Source organism: Bos indicus x Bos taurus, chromosome 7, assembly GCF_003369695.1.
Source record: "Bos indicus x Bos taurus breed Angus x Brahman F1 hybrid chromosome 7, Bos_hybrid_MaternalHap_v2.0, whole genome shotgun sequence".
NCBI classification, from domain to species: domain Eukaryota; kingdom Metazoa; phylum Chordata; class Mammalia; order Artiodactyla; family Bovidae; genus Bos; species Bos indicus x Bos taurus.
The window spans coordinates 50,250,506-50,265,121 of NC_040082.1; the positions used below are offsets into that span (position 1 = coordinate 50,250,506).

General features: G+C 42.3%; 1 protein-coding gene across 8 annotated transcripts in view; it reads right to left on the reverse strand.

The window, feature by feature from the left end:
- ABLIM3 (actin binding LIM protein family member 3) overlaps positions 1 to 14,616 on the reverse strand; it is a 136,977-nt gene that overhangs the window by 89,484 nt on the left and 32,877 nt on the right. The gene's annotated exons all lie outside the window — the stretch shown is intronic.

A 14,616-nucleotide genomic window follows, 5' to 3' on the forward strand; every position in this document is an offset into this window, starting at 1 on the left:
ATCATTAGGCTGAGTATGCCAAGCTAAGAGATCTTTAAAAGGTGAGTGGCATTAAGACAAGAGTTTATAAATCTACTTAAGCAGGCAGAGACTTCTGAGTGAACATAACCTTTTCTTGTAATAATAGAGCCCAAATTCACAAATGAAAAATAAAAGACGAAGTAGAGTATTGCAAGATAAATGGTCCAGAAATACCATTTCTTGGGAGATCTCTGGATTAATACCAAGCTCCAAAGGGAATTTAGGTCTTGCCATTGACTCATGGGTCTTGAGGAAAGGGGTGGCTGACTGCCTCCAACTAGTCTTTCTGTTGAGCAAGTTCCAGCTCTTCTCTGCCTCTTAGTTTACACATCTATGAAATGAGGATGCTCAATAGCGGCTGACTTTCTGAAAAAAAACGGCACTCAAGTTGGAAGGAGGTTGATGACGTGACTTACCTTACAACTTCCTTTGAATAGCACTTTCCATAACATTGAGAACATTGTCAAATGTGTGTAGTTGGGGGAAAGAGCTGGTGGAGACTATAAAGGGGCTGAAGTCACTGGGATGGCAGTGCTATGGTCAGCATTTGACAATACTGTAGACCTGCACTTGCCTTTTGAGGCTACTGATCTCTTGCTTAGACTTTCTCATAGCTCCTTTTCTAGATTTTCTTTCCCTGGAATATACTTTGCATGACCATTCTATAAACTGGTCATCTAGTATTTAATAATGGTAGGAGCCTGTCTAGAACACAAGTTTCAGGGTCAGAAGGGATATTGATAGCTGTCTGGTCCAACCTCTATATATAAACTGTTGAGACAACTTTAGGAGTGAGGAGCCCAATCTTCTCTTTTGGAGGAAGCCCCTAGGGGTCCTGGGGAAAGAATCACTCAACTCCTCAATTCTTACTCAAGGCTGAAGTAATTGTCCACAAATTTATGCTCATATCCTATTAGGAGAAGGCCCACTCTTGTCCTAATTTTAAGGATGACCACTTCATTGGAGGGGAGGGGAATTGGTGTCTGTCATTTAGACGTGTAGACTTTCTGGCTAAACTCTGAATAAGCATAAGTTAAAACTGTACTCAAAGAAATTTTTAACTGCCAAGGAACCTAAAGAACACCTAGATCAAGGGTTCTTGACCTTGTGTGGTAACTGTTATGTCTGTTTATTGAAATTTGAGTCTTTTATTCTTGGCACATGGAGGACTACACAGTGTCTTGCTTGACAATGAAACGTGAATGAAAATTGTGTGTCACTTCCAACTGGAAGCCCTGGGAGCCAGTATGGGATCTGCCGTATTGCCTTTCCCATAGCCCAGCGACCAGCGATATCCCAGATGGTGTGCAGGGTGCAGCAGCTTGGATTCCTGATGGGGAAGTCCTGGAGCAGAGCTCTAAGCTAACCCAGGATGAACGTCGATCGTGAGCAAGGAGGAATTTTTGTTGTCATAGCCTCTAAGGCTTTTTTTTTTTTAACTGCAGCAAACCCTGATACACCTGATATCTAATATTTCTAATGAAACATAAAATTTTGTGTTATACACATTATACTATAGTTTTCTTCAGATTCTCAAAGATGATCTCCACAACTGATCTCATGTTCCTTACACTTTTTGAAGACAAGGAACAGAAATGCCGGACTTTCAATTACCTCCCACATCTTGAACCATAAGTGCACTGAAGGGCAAAAAGCTGGTGGATTATCCCTGAAACTGCTAATACTGACAACTTTTATCTGAGGTGGGAGAATAATAAAAAAAACTTCTTTTTTTTTATCTGAGGTGGGAGAATAAAGAAAAAAACTTCTTTTTCTCAAGAAGTTTATGCCCTTTATTTAAAGTTTCTTTTTCCTGTCTTAAATTTAAGACAAAAGTTAAACAAGTTAGCTAGTTAACTAAATCATTAATTAACTCAGAAAATGAGTTAATACATGTAAAGCATTTAAAAAGTTCATGAAATATTCCACAAATATATTACAGGGCTCCACTGGTATCTTGACCATCATATCCTCCCCAGAGCTCAGAGCAATCCTTTCCCACTCCCATAAGGTCCACAAACATTCTCCTTGGTCTTATTATTATTATTATTATTTTTGCTTCTTTTTCTAATTCCTGCTCAGTGTCCCCTGAAAAATATTTCATTCTCCCATCTCCCCCAAATTTTTGAGAAAAATATAGATTCTGTTTATATAAGCAATGTAATGATCTACTATTGCTGAGGGAAATAAAACTGTAGGTCTGAAAATAAAATAAGAAAAAATAGTATAATCACCACCATCAATGATGAAAGCTCTTGAAAGGATCCAAAAGTCCCTCCAGAATCACTACACAAATTTCATCTACCTCTTCTCTGTTTTTAAAAATTTTTAATCTATTTTTTTTCATAGTCAAAAAAGAGTCCAAAATGTAGTACTTGGGTGCAATCTCAAAAATGACACAATGATCTAGGTTTGTTTCCAAGGCAAACCATTCAATATTACAGTAATCCAAATCTATGCCCCAACCACTAATGCTGGAGAAAATGAACTTCAACGGTTTTATGAAGACCTACAAGACCTTCTAGAACTAACACCAAAAAAGATGTCCTTTTCATCGTCAGTTCAGTTTAGTTGCTCAGTCGTGTCTGACTCTTTGTGACCCCATGGACTGAAGCACGCCAGGCTTCCCTGTCCTTCACCAACTCCTGGAGCCTACTCAAACTTGTGTCCATTGACTTGGTGATGCCATCCAACCATCTCATCCTCTGTCATCCCCTTCTCCTCTTGCCTTCAATCTTTCCCAGCATCAGGGTCTTTTCCAATGAGTTGGTTCTTCGCATCGGGTGGCCAAAGTATTGGAGTTTCAGCTTTAGCATCAGTCCTTCCAATGAATACTCAGGACTGATTTCCTTTAGGATGGACTGGTTGGATCTCCTTGCAGTCCAAGGGACTCTCAAGAGTCTTCTCCAACACCACAGTTCAGAAGCATCAGTTTTTCAGCACTCAGCCTTTCTTATGGTCCAGCCCTCACATCCATACATGACTACTGGAAAAACCATAGCTTTGAGTAGATGGATCTTTGTTGGCAAAGTAATGTCTCTGTTTTTTAATAGGCTGTCTAGGTTGGTCATAGCTTTTCTTCCAAGGAGCAAGCATCTTTTAATTTCATGGCTGCAGTCACCATTTGCAGTGATTTTGGAGCCCCCCAAAATAAAATCTCTCACTATTTCCATTGTTTTCCCATCTATTTGCCATGAAGTGATGGGACTGGATGCCATGATCTTTTCATCATAGGTGACTGGAATGAAAAAGTAGGTAGTTCAGAGTTAAGCTGGAGTAATAGGCAAGTTTGACCTTGGAGTACAAAATGAAGCAGGGCAAAGGCTAACAGAGTTTTGCCAAGAGAATGCACCAGTTATAGCAAACACCCTTTTCAACAACACAAGAGATAACTCTACATATGGACATCACCAGATGGTCAATACCGAAATCAGATTGATTATATTCTTTGTAACAGAAGATGGAGAAGCTCTATATAGTCAGCAAAAACAAGACTGGAAGCTGACTGTGACTCAAATCATGAGCTCCTTATTGCAAAATTCAGACTTAAATTAAGGAAAGTAGGGAAAACCACCAGGCCATTCAGGTATGAGCTAAATCAAACCTATGATTGTACAGTGAAAGTGACAAATAGATTCAAGGGATTAGATCTGATAGAGTGCCTGAAGAACTATGGACGGAGGTTAGTGACACTGTACAGGAGACAGGGATCAAGACCATCCCCAAGAAAAAGAAATGCAAAAAGGCAAAATGGTTGTCTGAGAAGGCCTTACAAATAGCTGAGAAAAGAAGTGAAAGGCAAAGGAGAAAAGGAAGGATATACACATCTGAATGCAGAGTTCCAAAGAATACCAAGCAGAGATAAGAAAATCTTCTTAAGAGAGCAATGGAAAGAAATAGAGGAAAACAATAGAAAGGGAAAGACTAGCAATCTCATCAAGAAAATTAGAGATACCAAGGGAACATTTCATGGAAAGATGGGCACAATAAAGGACAGAAATGGTATGGACCTAACAGAAGCAGAAGATATTAAGAAGAGGTGGTAAGAATACCAGAAGAACTGTACAAAACAGGTCTTAATGACTCAGATAACCACGATGGTGTGATCACTCACATAGAGCCAGACATCCTGGAGTGTGAAGTCACGTGAGCCTTAGGAAGCATTACTACAAACAAAGCTAGTGGAGGTGATGGAATACCAGCTGAGCTATTTCAAATCCTAAAAGATGATGCTGTTGAAGTGCTACACTCAATATGCCAGCAAATTTGGAAAACTCAGCCATTACCACAGGACTGGAAAAGGTCAGTTTTCATTCCAGTCCCAAAGAAGCAATGCCAAAGAATGTTCAGACTACCACACAATTCTGCTCATTCCACATGATAGCAAGGTAATGCTCAATATCCTTCAAGCTAGGCTTCAACAGTATGTGAACTGAGAATTTCCAGATGTACTAGGTGGATTTAGAGAAGGCAGAGGAATCAGAAATCAAATTGTAAACATCTGTTGGATCATAGAAAAAGCAAGGGAATTTCAGAAAAACATCTACTTCTGTTTCATTGACTAAGCTAAAGCCTTTCTGTGGATCACAACAAACTGTGGAAAATTCTTCGTGAGATGGGAATACCACTTTACCTACCTCCTGAGAAACCTGTATGTAAGTCAGGAAGCAACACTTAGAACTGGACATGGAACAATGGACTTGTTCAAATTGGGAAAGGAGTATGTCAAGGCTGCATACTGTCACCCTGCTTATTTAACTCATATGCAGAGTACATCATGAGAAATGCCGGGCTGGATGAAGCACAACCTGGAATCAAGACTGCAGAAGAAATAACCTCAGACATGCAGATGACACCACCCTTACAGCAGAAAGTGAAGAGGAACTAAAGAGCCTCCTGATGAAGGTGAAAGAGGACAGTGAAAAAACTGGTTTAAATCGCAACATTCAAAAAACGAAGATCATGACATCTGCTCCCAGCACTTCGTGGCTAATAGATGGGGAAAGAATGGAAAGAGTGACAGACTTTATTTTCTTGGGCTCCAAATCACTTTGGACAGTGACTGAAGCTATGAAATTAAAAGATGCTTGCTCCTTGGAAGAAAAGCTACAATGAACCTAGACAATGTTTTAAAAAGCAGAGACAAAGGTCTGTCTAGTCAAAGCTATGGTTTTTCAAGTAGTCATGTTTGGATGTGAGAGTTGAACCATAAAGAAAGCTGAGTGCCAAAAAATTGATGCTTTCAAACTGTGGTGTTGGAGAAGACTCTTCAGGGTCCCTTGAACTGCATGGAGATGAAGCCAGTCAATCCTAAAGGAAATCAACCCCGAATATTCATTGGAAGGACTGATGCTGAAGCTCCAATACTTTGGCCACCAGATATGAAGAGCTGACTCATTGGAAAAGATGCTGATGCTGGGAAAGATTGAAGGCAGGAGAAGAGGGCAACAGAGGATGAGATGGTGGATGGCATCATCGATTCTATGTATATGAGTTTGAGCAAACTCTGGGAGATAGTGAAGGACAGGGAAGCCTGGTGTACTATGGTCCATGGATTTGCAAAGAGCTCAATATGCCAGCAAATTTGGAAAACTCAGCAGTGGCCACAGGACTGGAAAAGGTCAGTTTTCATTCCAATACCAAAGAAAGGCAATGCCAAAGAATGCTCAAACTACCGCACAATTGCACTCATCTCACACGCTAGTAAAGTAATGCTCAAAATTCTCCAAGCCAGGCTTCAGCAATATGTGAACCTTTCCTGAGGTTCAAGCTGGTTTTAGAAAAGGCAGAGGAACCAGAGATCAAATTGCCAACATCCGCTGGATCATGGAAAAAGGAAGAGAGTTCCAGAAAAACATCTATTTCTGCTTTATTGACTATGCCAAAGCCTTTGACTATGTGGATCACAATAAACTGGAAAATTCTGAAAGAGATGGGAATACCAGACCTCTTAACCTGCCTCTTGAGAAATCTGTATGCAGGTCAGGAAGCAACAGTTAGAACTGGACATGGAACAACAGACTGGTTCCAAATAGGAAAAGGAGTACGTCAAGGCTGTATATTGTCACCCTGCTTATTTAACTTGTATGCAGAGTACATCATGAGCAACGCTGGGCTGGAAGAAACACAAGCTGGAATCAAGATTGCTGGGAGAAATATCAATAACCTCAGATATGCAGATGACACCACCCTTATGGCAGAAAGTGAAGAGGAACTCAAAAGCCTCTTGATGAAAGTGAAAGAGGAGAGTGAAAAAGTTGGCTTAAAGCTCAACATTCAGAAAACAAAGATCATTGCATCTGGTCCCATCACTTCATGGCAAATAGATGGGGAAACAGTGGAAACAGTGTCAGACTTTATTTTTTGGGGCTCCAAAATCACTGCAGATGGTGACTGCATTCATGAAATTAAAAGACGCTTACTCCTTGGAAGGAAAGTTATGATCAACCTAGACAGCATATGAAAAGCAGAGACATTACTTTGCCAACAAAGGTCTGTCTAGTCAAGGCTATGGTTTTTCCTGTGGTCATGTATGGATGTGAGAGTTGGACTGTAAAGAAGGCTGAGCGCCGAAGAATTAATGCTTTTGAACTGTGGTGTTGGAGAAGACTCTGGAGAGTCCCTTGGACCGCAAGGAGATCCAACCAGTCCATTCTGAAGGAGATCAGCCCTGGGATTTCTTTGGAGGGAATGATGCTGAAGCTGAAACTCCAGTACTTTGGCCACCTCATGCGAAGAGTCAACTCACTGGAAAAGACTCTGATGCTGGGAGGGATTGGGGGCAGGAGGAGAAGGGGACGCCAGAGGATGAGATGGCTGGATGGCATCACTGACTCGATGGACGTGAGTCTGAGTGAACTCCGGGAGTTGGTGATGGACAGGGAGGCCTGGCGTGCTGCAATTCATGGGGTCGCAAAGAGTCGGACAGGACTGAGTAACTGAACTGAACTGGACACAACTAAGTGACTGAACAACAACATTTATTTATTATTTTTGGTCTTTTGGCCACACTGAGCAGCATGCAGGATGATTCCTGGACCAGGATTGAACCTGGGCCTCCACAGTAAAAGCACTGAATCCTAACCATCTGGCCACCAGGGAATTCTCTCATCTACCTCTTCTAATTGATCTCAACGTATTTCTCAAGAACCAGATTACAAGATCAATTAATTTTTTGTGATTTGATTTTCTAGGAAGATTGTTTAGTGATCCTGGTTTTCAGTCAAAACTCAATCTTTGAACGATTCAGATAAAAGCCATAAAATCAGAGAGGTGATGGATTGGGAAAACAGACCTTTGGGGGCAGAGTAGCCTTGGGCTCCCTGCCCTAACTCTACTGCTTCGTTCAGCATGAGGGTGCTGTTTCAGTGATCCTGACTATGACTGGAGTCCACAAATGTCTGATGTTTATAAATAGTCCCATAAACAGAAATGCATGCATTCACAGTCAAATAAATAAATTAAAAAAAAAAATGGGACATCCCTGGTGGTCCAATGGCTGACTCCGAGCTCCCAATTCAGTGGGCCCAGGTTTGATCTCTGGTCAGGGAACTAGACCCCACATGCCATAACTAAGAGTTCGCATGCTGCAACTAAAGATCCCGCGTGCCCCAACTAAGATCAAAGATCCCACGCTGCAACTAAGACCTGGCACAGACAAATAAATATTAAAAAAAAAATTAATACATGCATCATTGGTTCAAGTTCTTCCAGATTGCTGATGTAAGCCGTGACTATAAATGGGCAGCGGATGTGTAAGATTTGAGCTTCCAGACATTTTCTTATTCAGACAGTGCCAGTAGGAACTGTAGGGGTCAAGGAAAGTGCCACTGAGATATGCTACATCTGCTCTTGCCCTGGAAGCCACCTCATTTCCAGTAAGATTTTGTTGTACTCTTGGTTAAGTCAGCAACTTAATCTAATCTTATTCTGTGAGTGTATGGGGGGTGGGGGCGGGGTTGTCATTTCTTCCTTCCAATCTGTAACACCCTCTGAAACTCTAAAATTTTACTGTTGATTTTCTTCTGGCTATTATGTCCATTAAGTTTTATTTCAGAAAGTACTAAAATTCAGTCATGTGATTTATAACATTTATCTTATGGGCCAATAACTTTGGAATTCCAAATTGACTTATACATGAAGTTTTGAGCTGCTTCATGCTAGGAACTGCCTATCTTTTAAAGCAACATTGGAGAGCAGGACATTAGCTCTTCAAAGCCTCAGAGGACATTAGCTCTTCTCACTTGTTAAATAATCCATGAAGTTAACAAGTTTAGACATATGGGTCATATGACATATTTCTAAAAGGCAGGAACCTCTAGCTTCTGTTTTATGCTACTTGGATACACTTTGTTATCCAGGAGAGACATTTCCAATTACTGGTTCCTAAGCAGTGATGTCCAATAGAATTTTCTGAGCTATGAAAATGTTCTGTATCTACACTGTCCAATGTAATAATTGTTAGCCATATGTGGCTGCTGGGCACTTAAAATGTGGCTAGTGTGACTGTGGTACTGAATTTTTAATTTTGTTAATTTTAATTAATATAAATTTACATTGAAATAGCCTCATGTGACCAATGGTCATCAAATTGGACATTTTTGCAGCCTTACAGTTTCACAAATGGAATACCAGGCATTAAGAATGAAGAAAAAGAAATTAAACTTGGTTGAATCCTGTTTATACAAAAATCACATGTACAAATTAATTTAGGAATACCACCTCACACTTAAATTATTCCTTTATATCCCTGAAGAGTTTTAAAGTTGTATTTAAAAAATTATTTGCAATAAGAACCAGTTACACGCAGATTCACCCATTCTGAATTTGATCTGCATACTACAGGTTCTGAGCAGAGAAATAAATACTGATTTTTTAAAAGCACATTTTCTTCAGGCACTGTAAGACTTAATCTTAAGAACAATTAAGATGAAGATTGTTCTAAAATTAAGAACAATCTTAATCTTTCCAAGAATGAAAGAGAATCAGTTGTCAATGGCTGTCAGAATAATTTTTTAAGAAAGAAAATCAGCTGGTCAGTACCTATGAGATTAAAAATTAAGGTTCTACATGCTTACCAAATCTTTAGTGTTCTATGAGAAAATACATCTTAATTCCACAACTAAATTTGTGAGTAAAGCTCTTTCCCAAATGCTACCAAGGAAGTTTAAAACTGCTAGAGCTAAACAACATACTGGAAAGGGAGGGGTGACTGCCCCTCAGAAGTTAGAACAGGAGCACAACAGTTGAACACAGCAGGAGACAAATTGCAGTGTCCGGTTCCTCCTGGCTCTTCCTTGCTCCCTGTCATTCCTTAGTCCACGCTTCTCTCTCTGATAGTACTGCTGGGGGTAACCCGGGTTCCAATTTCCTTTCTGTGGTCATCTAGTTTTCTACAGGATTGCAAAATCTTCCAACTTTTCTGGCTTCAATTCCTTCCTTAGTTGTCAAGAAGATTGGACAAAATGATTTAAAGTATCTCTCCCATCAAAAACTGCTTCTGTCTCTGTGTGTTCTTTTCTGTGCCTCTCTCTTTCCCTCCACCTTTTCTTTTCTCGTCTAACTGGTCCCACTTTTAAACTAGACTGTGCTGCCTGTTATCAGATTTATTAGTCTCTCTTAAAAGCAGATAATGGCATGATTCTTCTTTCATAAATAACACAACCTAAGTCAAATGTTCTCTCTACTGATGTGGCACCGGCACACATTTTTTTCCCTCTCCTGAGGGTCACTTGATTTTGTGGGTAAAAGTGTTCCCACATTCTAACTGAGTCATCTTTAAAGCAATCTTTAAAAGATATTATAGAAGCACCTATGTAATGCTGGGGTATAATTAAAAGAGTGACAGAACTGGCATGGAGATAGTATAACAACTGTGAATAACTGGCTAGAGGTGTAATAAAAACAGTGGAGCTTCTGTCTTAACAGTGAAACATCAAGCAGAGAATCAACTGGTTCAGCAATGAGCTTTCCGTAGCCCAGGGCCCCAGAAAACAATCGAGTGAGGCAGCTGGCATGAGCCGCCCAGCTCCCAAAGTACCCATAGTGTGTTAACAGGTATTCGCTAAAGACGCAGGAGGAGACTCAAGTGAGGATCCAGGCATTTCACAGGTAGAAAGCTATCTGCCTGGGTCTGGATATAAGAGTTGTCTGGTAGTTCAGAACAGGGCCCTTCGGTTTGATTTTGGAGTTGAATCAGAATGCATGCACCAATCCTGTTTCCTCTAGTAAGACCAGAGAGATGCGGGTTCCCTGTGTGGCAAGGGGTGCTAAGAAGCTAGAGGCACAGAAGTTAAGAGTGTGGATGCTAGAGTCAGGAAGGCTGCGTTTATGGCCCAGTCCTGCCACTCACTCACTGTGTGAACTTGGCCAAATCACGTGACACTGCTCTCAGTCTGCTCATCTCTAAAGTAGGAATAACTCTGGTCCTTTGTGAGTATTAAATTACCTAAATGATACACAGATGCTTAGTACGCTGGCTGGCATGTCACTTGGGCTCCGTAAGGTATAAGCAATAATTAATATTAAAGAATCCTCAGGGCTTCCCTGGTGGCCCAGTGGTTGGGAATCTGCCTTGAAATGTAGGGACACCAGTTCGATCCCTGGTCCAGGAGAATCCCACATGCCTTGGAGCAACTAAGCCTGTGCATGACAACTGAGCCAGTACTCTAGAGCCTGTGAGCCACTACTGAAGCCTGGAGACTGTGCTCTACAAGAGAAGCCACTGCAACGAGAAGCCTGCACAAAGCAACAAAGATCCACCACAACCAAAAAATAAAATAAATAAATAAATAGACCTTTAAAAGAAAACAAAAAAGAATCCTTAGAGTCATGTACCCCAACTGCTATTCAATGCAGGAGTTCTTTCTAAGTTACTACGCCTACCAGCTTGCCACTGAGCTTTGCTTGAGCATTATTAAATCTGTTTTTGGACCAGTCCAGCTTGGGCAAAGGTTTTCGGGTTTTCCCTCCCTGCTGACTGTCAAGAGAAAAGCCCTTGGCTGCAGCCCATTCCACTGCAGGCACCTCCTTTTACCTCCCCAATCTCCAAGTTTTCTCTGTTTATAGGTTTCTTTGAGCTGCAGAGGTGGGTGGCTGACATGCTTTTGATATATCCTGCAGAGGAATGTGTGAACTGGGTGTTTCCTATAGTGGGAATGAGAGGTTATGATCTATGTTGTCGTGGGGTGGTGTATTTTGGGCGCATCTGCTGTTTCCAGGGGGACCCGTTAGCGTGCTTGTCCTCTGTGCATGCTTCGAGTGAGTGAGTAATTTGTTTGCTGAAAACTCCGATAGGGAGACTATGAGAGCTGCTTTTGGTAACCCCTTAGGGTCAAGCATTTGTCATGTGATTGTGTCATTAACATCTCTGTTCCTCCCACAAATACCTGGAACCAGACTCTAAGCACTGAGGTTTAATATTACAACAGGTGAGCTGGGGGTTAGTGTTCCAAGATGCAGAAGCATAGGAGGGAGTTTGGAATGGAAGGTATGCATGAAGAAAATGGAAGGGTAAATGAGTAAGGATAATAACAGCTAATATTTAGAGAGTGGTTACTCCAATAGGAACTGTTGCAATTTACATATGTCAGCTCACAGAGTTTTCCATAATTCCGGAGGAGCTATTATTATCTTTATTTTACAAATATATTATCTTTATTCTACATATTTTATTATCTTTATTTTACAAATGAGGAAACAGAGGCCCAGAGAGCTGAGGTCAGTTGTCCAAGGTCATACAGTTAGTAAATGGTAGAGGCAGGATTTGAACCCAGGCAGTCTGACTCTAGAACCTGTGTTCTCACTACTGAGCCCTACTGCCTGCCGTGCAAAAAAGCCAACAGCCGCTGCCTCTAGGGAGAAATCAGGCTTTGGGGGAGGTAAAAAGGCACCTAATTTCTTTCCCTCAATAGCAACCACCCATTACTTAGCTAAATATTTATTTGTGTGTGTGTGTGTGTGTGTGTGTGTGTGTGTGTCTACATATGTGTATATGTGTATTTGGGCTTCCCTGGTGGCTCAGACATTAAAGAATCTTCCTGCAATGCAGCAGACCCAGGTTTGATCCCTGGGTCGGGAAGATCCTCTGGAGAAGGGAATAGCTACCCACTCTGGTATTCTTGCCTGGGAAATCCCATGAACAGAGGAGCCTAGAGGGCTACAGTGAATGGAGACACAATTGAGTGACTAACACTTCCACTTTTTTTCATATGTGTATTTATGCATATATAATGGCCTAAGAATAATGATGGCGGGTACTAGAGTGCAGATCAGGAAACCAAGAGAGTCATCCTGAGTTTCTGGCAGATGATAAGGAAGCTGTGATTGCTGTCCCCAGGCCAGGGGGTGTCAGCCTTGAGCAGCTTCCCTGGCATGGGCAGGTACAGCCTGACAGGTGTGCGTTGCGGGTACCCTGGGACAGGCAGGCTCTGCAGGTGCCAGCAGCTGTGGAGAACAGAGGCAGGCACCCTCTGGGAACCTCACAGATGGCCCTGCCCTGGCCACAATTTCCGGAATCAGCAGGTCAGTAAAACAGTCTGTCATCCCAAGACGATATTGTAAAACCTTTGCTGCAATGGAAAGTCCTCCAGAGCCTCCCTCTGCCAGGCTCCTCAGCATGTACTGTGGTCAGAGTGAAGCTGGCAACACAGTTCATACCGCTTTCTCCAGCAACATGTTGTCAGGACATGTGTCAGAACCACATGCTCTTGGCCAGACAGACTGCTCTTGCCTGGCAGCCAGCTGCCACGCTACAGCGACAGCAGAGAGGATCTGGGCTAGACCCGGACAGCCATCCCCAGGGCGAGCATCACGGGCCAAGAGGCTGGAGCTGCAGTCCATGAAGGGATGGATGGATAGATTTCTCACTTGTGAGTGAAGTTAACTCAATAAAATGAGAATGGCATACTGGTTATTCATTTGCAAATTTAGAAAGTCGGCTCAGGTGTAATGCCATAGAGTTAACTTTTTACTTTTTTTTAACTTTTTACTTTTTTAAACCCCAAACTGTGTACTTTCAATTGAAGTCAAAGATTAAAAACAAACAAACCAAACTCAATTCTTCCTTATAACCAACTTGGTTCCTATTTCAAGACAAGCAGAAGCTAAGTTTGGGTTGGTTTGCCCCTCTGCCCTCGTGCTCACTTCCCTCCCCTCATCTTGTTCACTGGGGCTGTGTCCCTGCTTTGGCTCAGAGGGCAGGTAGCACACAGCCTCTTTCTAAGGACTCAATGAGATCTGTGTATTCTCTTCTTTCCCTGAGATCCTTCTCCCCAGTTCTGGGCCAGGGAATCAAGTTTGTTAGCTGTGGGGTAAAGGAGCCCTTTCTCCCCTCCCTAATTCATGGTTTCTTCAGAATATTTAGCTTTGTAATAAACCCTTCCTGTTCTAAGGGCACAGACGTCTGAGATTCAAAAGCCAGGAAGCGACCCCTTTTGTCTCTGCCTGCTGTCCATCCAGTCCCTGAGGCAGTACTCCCAGAATGAAGGTCGGGAGGGGGAAATACCAGTTAATGTTTCAAAAATATCATCTTGCCACACTTGGTCATGGGGTTTTACGAATATAATATACAGAGCTGTGTAAGAATGACTGAGGAACAGACAAGATTTGATGGAGAAGGGAAAAATCCCAGCCTGTGGTGGTTATCCCACTTTGGAGTGGTTCCTGTTAATCAACACCAATTCTCTTGTCACTGCTGACTCTGTCCTCAATACCTTGACCAAGCCTCTAGTCAGGGATGCTGAGGAGCCGTGAAAATAGCTAACAACAGCTAACATGAATTAGGCAAAAAATTACTATGTGCCAGGCCTTGTGGGTCACACCTATCATCTCATTTACTTTTCACAGCCACTCCATGAGACAGACACTATATGATCGATCTTGTATTTTATATATAGGGAATCTGAGGCACGGAGAGGTCAATCTGCTTGAAGCCACACCACATGTACACGGGAGTTAGGGTGCAGATAGGCATCAGGAGGCCTAGGAGACGCTCAGTTTTCTCTCCTATCCTCAGGGCATCCCCAGCAGGGTCTCCTCTGCGCAGCAAGCCTCTCCTGAGAGAAATAAGGGGATCTGCCAGGCACCCCCAACAGGGAGAATGGTACTGCCCTGTGCTGTGGCCTTGTGGCACCCTCTCCTTATCTGAAAAATACTATTTGGGTTTCGTCTGGGGCCCTGGAAACCATGTTGGAAATAGAGGAACTTCAGGAAGCCAGCGATTGTCTTTGCACTTTGAGTGACTCAGTCCGTCGGCCTCTGGGCCAGAGGTTTAAATACTTATACAATGTTTACTCCCCAAGACTCTGGCAGGCCATCAAGCTCTGAAACGTTATGGGGAAATCCAAGGAATAGCAGCTGTCACCTGGGTTCCCCTTTATTTCAGGTTTTTAGTATCACAGCAGAGAGCACAGAGAAAACATCTATATATCTGGAGGTTTCTCTCCCTAACCCCCGACTTTAAGCTATGAACCCTTTATTGAAATAATGAGCCGGCCACTAGGCTATATTGATTCTATTCCAAACCATGCTTGGAATGCAAACACACGATGACCTGGTGGCCATTCAGGGAAATCCCCCACACCAGGGCTGCCCGGC